We start from the raw sequence: 11,429 nt of genomic DNA, 5'->3' as shown, positions 1-11,429 counted from the left end.
AATACCCAACCCTTGGCAACTACTGAGTGGCTTTCTGTCCCTGCAGTTTTGTCTCTTGTAGAATGTTATATAAATGGAATCACATGGTGTATAGTCTTCTGTCTGGCTTCTTTTATTTAGCATAATGATTTTGAGATTCACCCACATGCCTGTGTGTACAGGTAGTCTGTTCTTTTTATTATTGAATGATATGGCATTGTATGGTGCTAGAAACTGAACTGTGTCCTCCCTAAATTCATATGTTGAAGGTCTAAGCCCCACAGTATGATAGAAGGTGGAGATGGAGTCACTGGGAGATAATTAGGTTTACATGAGACCATGGGGGTAGAGCTCTCATGATGGGATTAGTGCCCTTATAAGAAGGGACACCAGAGAGCTCTCTCTCTCCATGTGGACATGGTGAGAAGGTGGCCATCTGCCAGGCAGGAAGAAAGCTCTCACCAGGACCCAACCATGCTGACACCCTGCTCTCAAACTCCTAGCCTCCTGAACTGTGAGAAAATAAATTTCCATCATTTAAGCCACACAGTCTGTGAATTGAGTTATGGGAGCCCGAGCTGATGAAGACATATGGATAGAATTTTTTTAAAAAGAAATTATGGAATATTTCAAATATTTACATTTCTCATATTAATTCCTTTAACACATACCAAAACATTTGATTATAAATATACTGTTCACAAGATCATCACAAGATTAAACATTATGAATTCAGAGCTCTGAATTTGTAAGACATAAAATTTCAAGTGCTGCCATTGCCTTGACATCTCTGAGCCTCACGGGGCCCCAAATACCTCACCAGATGTACCCCTCACACAGTGGGAAAAGGGTCCTCACCCAGCTAATTCCCCTACCAGTGGCATCAGCTTTGCCGCACAGGGTCCTTACTTCCCTACCAACCCAAGGAGTTATTCAGCAAACCAACACATCCTCCCACTGGAACCAGCGGTCACATCACTATCTTGTCACTACAAAGCCTGCCTCTCACAGCTCCTGGTTGTTCACTCTGTTCCTGAGTGCAGTCCCCATGTGGCCCTGCAATGTGCTGTGTCCTCTGCCCCCTGGGCTGTGAGTATATGTAATTAATAAGCTTCTGCCAGTCTCATCCGTCCAGTGTAGGGCGTTGTACTGGGTTGGCCAAAAGGTTCGTTCAGTAACAACTTATGGAAAACCCGAACAAACTTTTTGACCAAACCAATATATTTATTTAGGGCTGGGGATCCCTCCTTCACTAATGAGGTGAATGGGAGGTGATCAAAACAAGCACATAGTAGATTTTGTGGTTTGGTAACAGGATTTGAAGGTTAACATCCTCACTGGGCATCTTTCTTCAATCCTTTACTGTGGTTCAGTGAGGCTGTGATGGGCCCCACTTGCAGATAAGGTTAAAAGGCTTAATGTGTGGCCTTATGAATAGGGACTCTCCAAAATATACAAAAAGTTCATGCAGCTCAATATCAAAAAACAAACCATGCAATCAAAAAATGGGCCAAAGACCTTAATAGACATTTCTCCAAAGAAGACACACAGATGGCCGGTAGGCACATGAAAAGCTGCTCAACATCACTAATCATTAGAGAAATGCAAATCAAAACTACAATGAAGTATCACCTCACACCGGTCAGAATGGCCATCATCAAAAATCTACAAACAAAAACACACCACCAGACGTGGACCTGTCCACCAGAAAGACAAGATTGAGCCTCAACCACCAGAACACAGGCATTAGTCCCCCCCACCAGGAAGCCTACACAACCTACTGAAAAAACCTTAGCCACTGGGGTCAGATACGAAAAACAATGGGATCTACGAATCTGCAGCCTGCAAAAAGGAGACCCCAAACACAGTAACATAAGCAAAATGAGAAGACAGAAAAACACACAGCAGGTGAAGGAGCAAGATAAAAACCTACCAGACCTAACAAATGAAGAGGCAATAGGCAGTCTACCTGAAAAAGAATTCAGAATAATGATGGTAAAGATGATCCAAAATCTTGGAAATAGAATAGACAAAATGCAAGAAACAGTTAACAAGGACCTAGAAGAACTAAAGATGAATCAAGCATCGATTAAAAACACAATAAATGAAATAAAAAATACTCTAGATGGGATCAATAGCAGAATAACTGAGGCAGAAGAACGGATAAGTGAGGTGGAAGATAAAATAGCGGAAATAACTGATGCAGAGCAAAATAAAGAAAAAAGAATGAAAAGAACAGAGGACAGTCTCAGAGACCTCTGGGACAACATTAAACGCACCAACATTCGAATTATAGGGGTTCCAGAAGAAGAAGAGAAAAAGAAAGGGACTGAGAAAATATTTGAAGAGATTATAGTTGAAAACTTCCCCAATATGGGAAAGGAAATAGTTAATCAAGTCCAGGAGGCACAGAGAGTCCCATACAGAATAAATCCAAGGAGAAATACACCAAGACACATATTAATCAAACTGTCAAAAATTAAACACAAAGAAATCATATTAAAAGCAGCAAGGGAAAAACAACAAATAACACACAAGGGAATCCCCATCAGGTTAACAGCTGATCTCTCAGCAGAAACTCTACAAGCCAGAAGGGAGTGGCAGGACATAATTAAAGTGATGAAGGAGAGAAACCTGCAGCCAAGATTACTCTACCCAGCAAGGATCTCATTCAGATTTGATGGAGAAATTAAAACCTTTACAGACAAGCAAAAGCTGAGAGAGTTCAGCACCACCAAACCAGCTTTCCAACAAATGCTAAAGGAACTTCTCTAGGCAAGAAACACAACAGAAGGAATATACCTACAATAACGAACCCAAAGCAATTAAGGAAATGGGAATAGGAACATACATATCAATAATTACCTTAAACATGAATGGAGCAACACAGTTTGGCCTGTTACAGAACAAATATATTATAACTTATATTACACTCTTTGGGGGGCATGAGTGCCCATGTCTTTCCTCTTGTCTGATATTGCTGATAAAAAAATAGTTAATTTTACTGATTTTCAGAATCTAATTTTTATTTTAAATCTTGAATTGCCTTCAAAACAGGTAAGTTATGATATTCCTGTTAAATTAGAAGTTTATTTTCTAGAAATAGAATAAAGCTTTTCCTTTTGATATAAGGATTAAGATGATAGTTTTTACAGTTTGGTTTTCAGTTGACAAATTATGGTTTACATGTGTTGTAGAGTGGAATCTACTCATTTTTTAAACTTTCAAACTTTTAAAATATTTATTAATGATATTAAATCATATGACTCTAAGAATGACTTTGAGACAAAGGAGCTTCATTCATTTAAATATACCTTCTTAATGGAGTATTTTACTTAAGCAAATTTTTATTCTTAGGGCCTGAGCGTAGAAGTGTGGAAATTGATAACAAAAACAATCACAGCGTATCATGAATCTGGTCACGCTATTATTGCATATTACACTAAAGATGCTATGCCTATCAACAAAGCTACAATCATGCCACGAGGGCCAACACTTGGACATGTATCTTTAGTTTTTCTTTTCTTTCAAATAGTGCTCCCCAGGAGCTTATGTAGGAAATTGCTGATGAAAACATTTCAAAAGAAAATTCAGCTACTTCCTAGGTGTGTTGATACTTTCTTCTTTAACTTCCTCAACTGTCTTGAAATCAGACATACTTGTGAAATTTACCTGCTAATAAAGGATATCCTTAATATTTCAGATAATATATTTACATTATGAAATGTAATTCAGGAATGACAGCAAAATATAATTCTTAAATATGTAGTTGCTCTTTTCCCCTCGAAAGAAATTATGTATCATAGTGACTGGTTCAATAGTTTTTCTAAGTTTTTTCTCATTGAGTACAAGTTTCATATTCATATCTTTCTAATTATAGACGTTTATTTTTATTTATTTATGTTTTAAATTTTATTTTTGGCTGCGTTGGGTCTTCTTTGCTGCACGCGGGCTTTCTCTAGTGGAAGCGAGAGGGGGCTGCTCTTCATTGCGGTGCGTGGGCTTCTCATTGCGGAGGCTTCTCTTGTTGCAGAGCACAGGCTCTAGGCGTGCGGGCTTCAGTAGTTGTGGTACATGGGCTCAGTGGTTGTGGCTTGCAGGCTCTAGAGCACGGTCCCAGTAGTTGTGGCGCACAGGCTGAGTTGCTCCGCGGCATGTGGGATCTTCCCAGACCAGGGCTCGAACCGTGTCCCCTGCATTGGCAGGCAGATTCTTAACCACTGCACCACCAGGGACGTCCCTATAGACGTTTTAAACACTTTTGTGCAACGAGGGACAAACAGTTGTATTGCAGCATTAACTACTTATTATTTATAAACTGCACTTTTGCTTTCCTCATTTTATACATAGCTGGTTTGGTAATCAATCACCATGACCATCTCTATTAAATGCCGCTGAGTTTTCAGCATCATAGTATTAAGTAAGGTCATGAGAGACAAATGATAATTCAGGTTATTAATGTAAGTCTTTCAAAACTGTGTCTGAATTTTTTCTTTGTTTTTCAATTGTCTGGGTGTACCTGTTGCCTGAAAATGATCGACGGAACGAAACTAGAGCTCAGCTTCTTGCTCAGATGGACGTCAGTATGGGAGGAAGAGTGGCCGAGGAACTTATATTTGGAGCTGATCATATTACAACAGGTTGGCTGTAAAGAACAGCTTTGGTTCAAATTGTGTTTGTTAGTTTAAAGATTCTTTTTAACTTGAGTTTTATGTATATTTCAAAATTTTAGGTGCTTCCAGTGATTTTGATAATGCAACCCAAATAGCAAAGCAGATGGTCACCAAATTTGGAATGAGTGAAAAGGTAATGGCTAATTTTAATCCTTCCTCCTGTATCAAATGTTGATGTGCCAAGTGTCTCTTTGTGAGAGAGGATTCTCATTATAAATTGATAGATTTTCCCCTGTCTCATTCCAAATGGATTTAACAAAGCTGACTCTAAACTAAATGTCATTTTCTGAGAAATGTAACATACTCTTTCCATTCCAGCTGCTCAAACAGTAAGAGTTATTACTTCATGAATTAACCAAATGATAATATAAATTCTTTAGCTTTTTTTATTCATATGACATCGAAGACCTACTTGTTGAGCTTGCTTACTTTGCCCTTTCCACATACTTCACGTTCTTACATTATCACTGTGGCTCCATAAAGCAATTCCAGTACTCTGTGAATTGTGGATTTCTGGACTAGAATAGCTGCTAAGGTTTTCTAAGAAGGTACTCAGAACGATACTTAGGATTTAAAATTTTCCCTCTTGCTCACACTTTTTAGTATTATACTTTCAGAAGAAGAATGAAGTTTTTTTGCCCTCAAGGGCATTTTTATATTGTATTTTTTCCTTGCCCCCATGATATTTATTTTCTTATGTATAGGGTAGTACTTCCTCTGTTACATACATTAGTGTTGGCGGTTTTTCTGTTGGATTTCTTTCTTTTCATTGATTTTAGCTTGGAGTTATGACCTACAGTGATACAGGGAAACTGAGTCCAGAATCTATATCCGCTATTGAACAGGAAACCAGAATCCTTCTGAGGGTAATGATCTTTTTTAAATGTTTATTTATCTATTTAGTCAAAATCTGCCTAAATATTTGGGTGCTTGCAAAAAAACTAAAGTTCCTCTGTTTTATAAAGTTAATAGGTGCACTGTTGCTGCCGTGATTAACTATGTCATAGACTGGATCTTTGACATAGACTGGAACCCCTGATCATAGACTGGATCTTTATTTTATTCTGGCCATAGGCTAAGAACAAGTTATATATATATATATATATATATAAAATAAATTTATTTATTTTATTTTTGGCTGCATTGGGTCTTTGTTGCTGCATGTGGGCTTTCTCTGGTTGCAGCAAGCAGGGGCTGCTCTTCATTGCAGTTGCTTCTCTTGCTGCTGAGCATGGGCTCTAGGGCCCGGGCTTCAGTGGCTGTAGTGCGGGGCTTCAGTGGTTGTGGCGCACGGGCTTAGTTGCTTTGCGGCTTGTGGGATCTTCCAGGACCAGGGATTGAACCCGTGTCCCCTGCATTGGCAGGCGGATTCTTAACCACTGTGCCACTAGGGAAGCCCAGAACAATTTACATTGTGATTTAAATATTCAGTCCTTCTTTAGCTGATATATTTCTAATATTTTATGTATTTTCTTTAATTTGATTATTTTACTTGGACATGGTTATGTTCAAAATGTCTAGTAATTGTATTGTGTTTATATGACCTGTGCTTCTTGGTGTTGGTAAATTCATTTTTACATTTTCCACCCAATTTTATAAGGACAAAAATATAATTCGCTAGTAAAATATTGGCAGAAACATTGTACAGGCGAATATGACACTGCCAAAAATGAACTGTTATTACTGCCATTATTCATAAGCTGATAAACTTAATTCAGACTCACCTTTGGAAAGAGAGTTGAAGGATTTAAATGAAAAGTTCAAGGTGTGTTGCAAAAAAAATCAAATGAACGGAAGTCAGGGATCACCTCTAATGATACTGTATTACAGTATTGAGAGGTGAGTGTGTTACCAAGTAAAAGAATGGAAATTATATCTTTTCTGGCCATTCTAGATTGAGTAAATTGGTGAAATCTCAAGAGGCAAAAGGAGCAAACTCCCTTTCCTTTTAGCACGTATACTGAAAAGAGAAATAGATTTCTGTGTTCACAGACCTTATTTAGAAAGCAGATGAGTACAGTGTATACTTTTATTTCTTAAGTAGCTTTTTGTTTAAGTAGTCCTCAGTTATCTCTATGATAGATTTTGAGGTAAAAATGTAACATTTGAAAGTATGAAAGAGTTATCTTTAGGGAACCAAGCTTTTAAATGCATTTATCTTTCATAACTAGAAGTCAATAGATTTTATAGTTTTTTTAGGGTGCATAAAGGCTTTTTATCTTATTTAGGGTTTGTGCTTCTCCTAAGGTTTCTGCCTCTTACATATCTGCTTTGTATTTCAGGATTCGTATGAGTGAGCAAAACATATCTTGAAGACTCATGCAAAAGAGCACAAGAATGTAGCAGAAGCTTTATTGACCTATGAGACTTTGGATGCCAAAGAGATTCAGATTGTTCTTGAGGGGAAGAAATTGGATGTGAGATGATAGCTCTTGATGCATTGTTGGTTTTATTGCAAGACCATAAGTAGCACTGCAGTAGTCGTATTTTGCAACACTTTTCTCCCATTCTTGGTATCACTCAAGGGTGTGAAACACTTTGTCAGTCTTTTGTCACATTTATCTAATTTTGATTATTCCCATGATGGACACCTACTGAAAACAGCAATTTATTAAAGAAAATAAAGAACTATCAGGATTGAAAACAGCTTGTTTGAGAAATGTCAATCAGTTATTAAGTTGAAAATAAGTAATGATTTTATGGTTGGTTACAGTGCTAGATGTGAATAGAAATTGTGCCTTTAGCTCTTGGGAAGTATTTTTACTTAGGAAAATAAAATTCTTGAAGGACTGTCTTTATTTCTAGATAGTACCACTTATCTTTGATAAAGAAATGATGCTATTTGGCTATTGGTAAATCATATTTCTACATACATCAGTGGAAACTTCATTAAGATGCACTTAATTATGATCTAGATTGACCATATATAAAGTGTTTTTTAAAAAAGATCTAAGAGTAGAGAATTGTGAACCTACAGATACAATCGGAATTTAAATGATTATTATAAGCTTTTTAAAATGCAGCTTGCATTTTCATGGTCTTTTTTTTTTAACATTACTATCACTCTGAAAATGAAGTTTACTTCAGAGCAGCAGTATTTTGTTAAATAAACAAGTAACACACCTCAAATTATGAATAACTATGTAATTATGCTTTGCGTTAAAACCAAAATAAAACCAAAAACCCAGTCCCATTCAGAGTGAACTTTTGAATTATGCTGTGTTAGAAATGGAAAGTTGTGTTTATTTTTCAGTCAGATTTTGTGAATATGAATGTGCTGTTACAGGATTTACAGATGACTTTATTTAACTCAGTAGAAAAATTATTTTAGAGCACATTGTAGTGGTTTTACAACCATACTATATTCTTGAAGTGACTTTATTAAAATTACCTACAGTTTTCTAGTAACTTTTAAGCTGTATATGGTCTTCGTTGAGGTTGGTAGAGGGAGCTTGCTACATGATATTCTTGTCCTTTATTTGGGTAGTTTAAAATTTTGATGTACTTTCAAACTTAGAGAAACATTACCAGAATAATACAAGGAATTCTCATATACCCTTGATTCAGATATACCAGTTATTTTCATTTGCCCATTTATTATTGCCCCTGCTTCCTTTCTCCCTTCCTGCTCTCTTCCCTCCCTCCCTCCTTCCCTCCCCTTCTCTCTGTGTTTATATATATATGAGTATACATGTCTTTGCGTGGACACGTTTTCATTTGTCTTGGTAGACTTCTAGAAATTGCTGTGTGATGTGGTGAGTTTCTGTTTAACTTGTTAAGAACCTGATGAACTGTTTTGAAAGTAACTATATAATTTAATGTTCCAACTACCAGTGTATGAAGGTTCCCGTTTCTCCATATCTTGTACAGTGTTTCTTATAGTCTTGTCTTTTTGACAAAGCCAATCTAGTGGGTATGAAGTAGAATCTCATTGTGGATTTAATTTACATTTCCCTAGGACTAGTGATTTTGAACATCCTCTGCTAGGCTTTTGGTCATTTGTATATCGTCTTTGGAGAAATGTCTGTTGAAATCCTCCCTCCCCTCTTTGGGTTGTTGTCTTCTGTGTTGTAAGAGATCATATATTCTAAAGACAAGTCCTTTATCATATGGATCTTGTTTGTTTGTTTGTTTGTTTGTTTTTTGGCGGTAAACGGGCCTCTCACTGTTGTGGCCTCTCCCATTGTGGAGCACAGGCTCCGGACGTACAGGCTCCGCGACCATGGCTCATGGGCCCAGCTGGCCGCGGCATGTGGGATCTTCCCGGACCGGGGCACAAACCCAGGTCCCCTGCATCGGCAGGTGGACTCTCAACCACTGCGCCACCAGGGAAGCCCAATCTTGTTTTTTTTAAATCCAGTGTGAAAATCTCTGTTGTTTGAGTAGGGTGTTTAGTTCATTCATATTTAATATTTATGTAGTTGCTTTTACATCTGCCATTTGCTATTTGTTTTCTGTTTTTCTCGTATCTAAAGAGATCCCTGTGTTCCTCTTCTTCTTTTTTGGCTGCACAGCATGGCTTGTGGGATCTTAGTTACCCAACAGGGATTGAACCTGGGCCCTTGGCAGTGAGAGCACGGAGTTCTAACCACTGGACTAACAGGAAATTCCCTGTTCCTCCTATTGTGAGTTATGTCTTAGCAGTTGCTCTAGGGATGACAGTACACATTTATCACTCTTAATCACAGGCTCCTTCCAAATAATACAAGTTTAATTCTGTCACAATGCAGTCAGTTTGTTCCAGTATATCTCCCTTTCTTTCCTTTGTGCTATTGTTGCCATGTTACATCTGTACGTGTTACAACAACTTAATACAAGTATTAACTACTGGTTTATATAATCTTAAGTCCTCTGTCTTTATCTGGGGATGTCTTTATTTTGCCTTGTTTCTTTGTTTGTTTTGTTTTTTTGCAGTACGCGGGCCTCCCACTGTTGGGCCTCTCCCATTGCGGAGCACAGGTTCCAGACGCTCAGGCTTAGCGGCCATGGCTCACGGGCCTAGCCGCTCCACGGCATGTGGGATCTTCCCGGACCGGGGCACAAAGCCGCATCTCCTGCATCGGCAGGTGGACTCTCAACCACTGCGCCACCAGGGAAGCCCAACAGTTTATTCTTTAATCACTTTGAGTGTGTCATCCCACAGCCTCTGATTTCCATTATTTTTGGTAAAAAGTCAGCTGTTAATGGTAATTTTGGTCTCCTTTTCCAATAGGTTTTCACTTGCTGCTTTCAAGAATTTTTTCTTAGTCTTGTCTTTTAATAGTTTGACTATGATGTGTATAAGTGTGGATATCCTTGAGTTTTTCCTACTTGGGATTCGTTGAACCTCTTGCATCTGTAGATTAATGTTTTTCATCAGATTTGAGACGTTTTTGGCAATTATTTCTTCAAATATATTTATTTGCCCTTTCTCTCTTCTTCTGGGATTCTCCTTTCACATATGTTGATCTGGTCTCTGAGGCTTTGTTCATTTTTTTCATTGCTTTTCTCCCTCTCCTCTTCAGATTGAATACTTTCTGTTGATTCAGTTTCAAGTTCACTGATTCTTTCTTCTTCTTTCAACTGAATTTTTCATTTCAGATATTATATTTTTCAGCTCCAAGTTTCTATCTGGTTCTTTCATATACCTTGTATCTCTTTACTGAGATTCTTCATGCATTGCACCATTTTCATCATAGCTCTCATTAATTCTTTAAACATGAATTCCATTAGTTCTTTGAACCTGTTCATAATAGCTGCTTTTAAGTCTTTGCTCATTCTAACATCTGGAGATACTCAGTTCCTATTGAATGCTTTTCTTCCTCAGTAAGGGTACTTACTTTCTTCTTTCTTTGCTTTGTAATCTTGTTGAATTTCAGATAATGTAGCAATTACTAATTCTGAATTTTTCCCCCATGGGTTGTTCTTGTTTTATTTATTTATTTATTTATTTATTTATTTATTTATTTATTTTTCTTTTTGCGGTATGTGGGCCTCTCACTGTTGTGGCCTCTCCCGTTGCGGAGCACAGGCTCCGGATGCACAGGCCCAGCGGCCATGGCTCACGGGCCCAGCCGCTCCGCGGCATATGGGATCCTCCCAGACCGGGGCACGAACCCGTATCCCCTGCATCGGCAGGCGGACTCTTAACCACTGCGCCACCAGGGAGGCCCTGTTCTTGTTTTATTTAGTAACTTGCCACCAGTAAATTTGTGAAATCTGTCTCCACGGCAGTGTGCAGTCACCGATGTCTCTACTCATTTTTTAAAATAATAAATCTTGCTTCCTAAGCATTGCTGCTGGGTTGCATAGCTTAGCATATAGCCAAAGACTGGACAGAGGTTGTGTTCAAACCCCATCAGTCAGGCCTCCACTCTGCCAATGGATCTGTGTGGGCTGGCAAGTACATACAGTGTTCAGGTCATTGTCAAGTCTGCTCTGGTCTGAGCTTTCTGATGGGCTTTTTTGCTTCTCCCTTGTGCATATGTGCAGGCTTTGGCAACCATGGGTATGTGGGTGGCCTGAATCAGCTTCAGTTTCCACTTTGCATGCCTGTACATCTGGAGTATATAGAGTGCTTATCCAACCCAGATGGCTGTCTTACCTCCTAGAACTTCCAGTGAAATCCCTAGCTACTCTGTTGTTTGCCCCAAACAGCACTACAACCTCACTGAGCCTTGTTTGCTTACCACTGAGCTCCCAGGTTAACTTACAATGCATCATATCAAATGAGTCCCCTCTGGCAGTGACAACAAGTCTTGTTCCCTGGGTCTGTTGTTGCCCTGGTTGAACTACTGC

General features: G+C 38.5%; 2 long non-coding RNA genes across 5 annotated transcripts in view; one reads left to right on the top strand and one right to left on the bottom strand.

Moving 5' to 3' along the window:
- The window catches only part of LOC132487409 (uncharacterized), a 34,419-nt gene that overhangs the window by 11,554 nt on the left and 11,436 nt on the right, over positions 1-11,429 (bottom strand). The gene's annotated exons all lie outside the window — the stretch shown is intronic.
- LOC132488947 (uncharacterized) lies at positions 4,583-5,475 on the top strand. The gene is made up of 3 exons (XR_009531826.1): positions 4,583-4,619; positions 4,712-4,785; positions 5,432-5,475. It is a non-coding gene; the product is annotated as an uncharacterized LOC132488947 (long non-coding RNA).

The sequence above is a fragment of the Mesoplodon densirostris genome, chromosome 4, assembly GCF_025265405.1.
Source record: "Mesoplodon densirostris isolate mMesDen1 chromosome 4, mMesDen1 primary haplotype, whole genome shotgun sequence".
Lineage (NCBI taxonomy): Eukaryota > Metazoa > Chordata > Mammalia > Artiodactyla > Ziphiidae > Mesoplodon > Mesoplodon densirostris.
The sequence above is the reverse complement of the archived record's forward strand: the minus strand, read 5'-3'. Positions and strand labels throughout refer to the sequence as shown.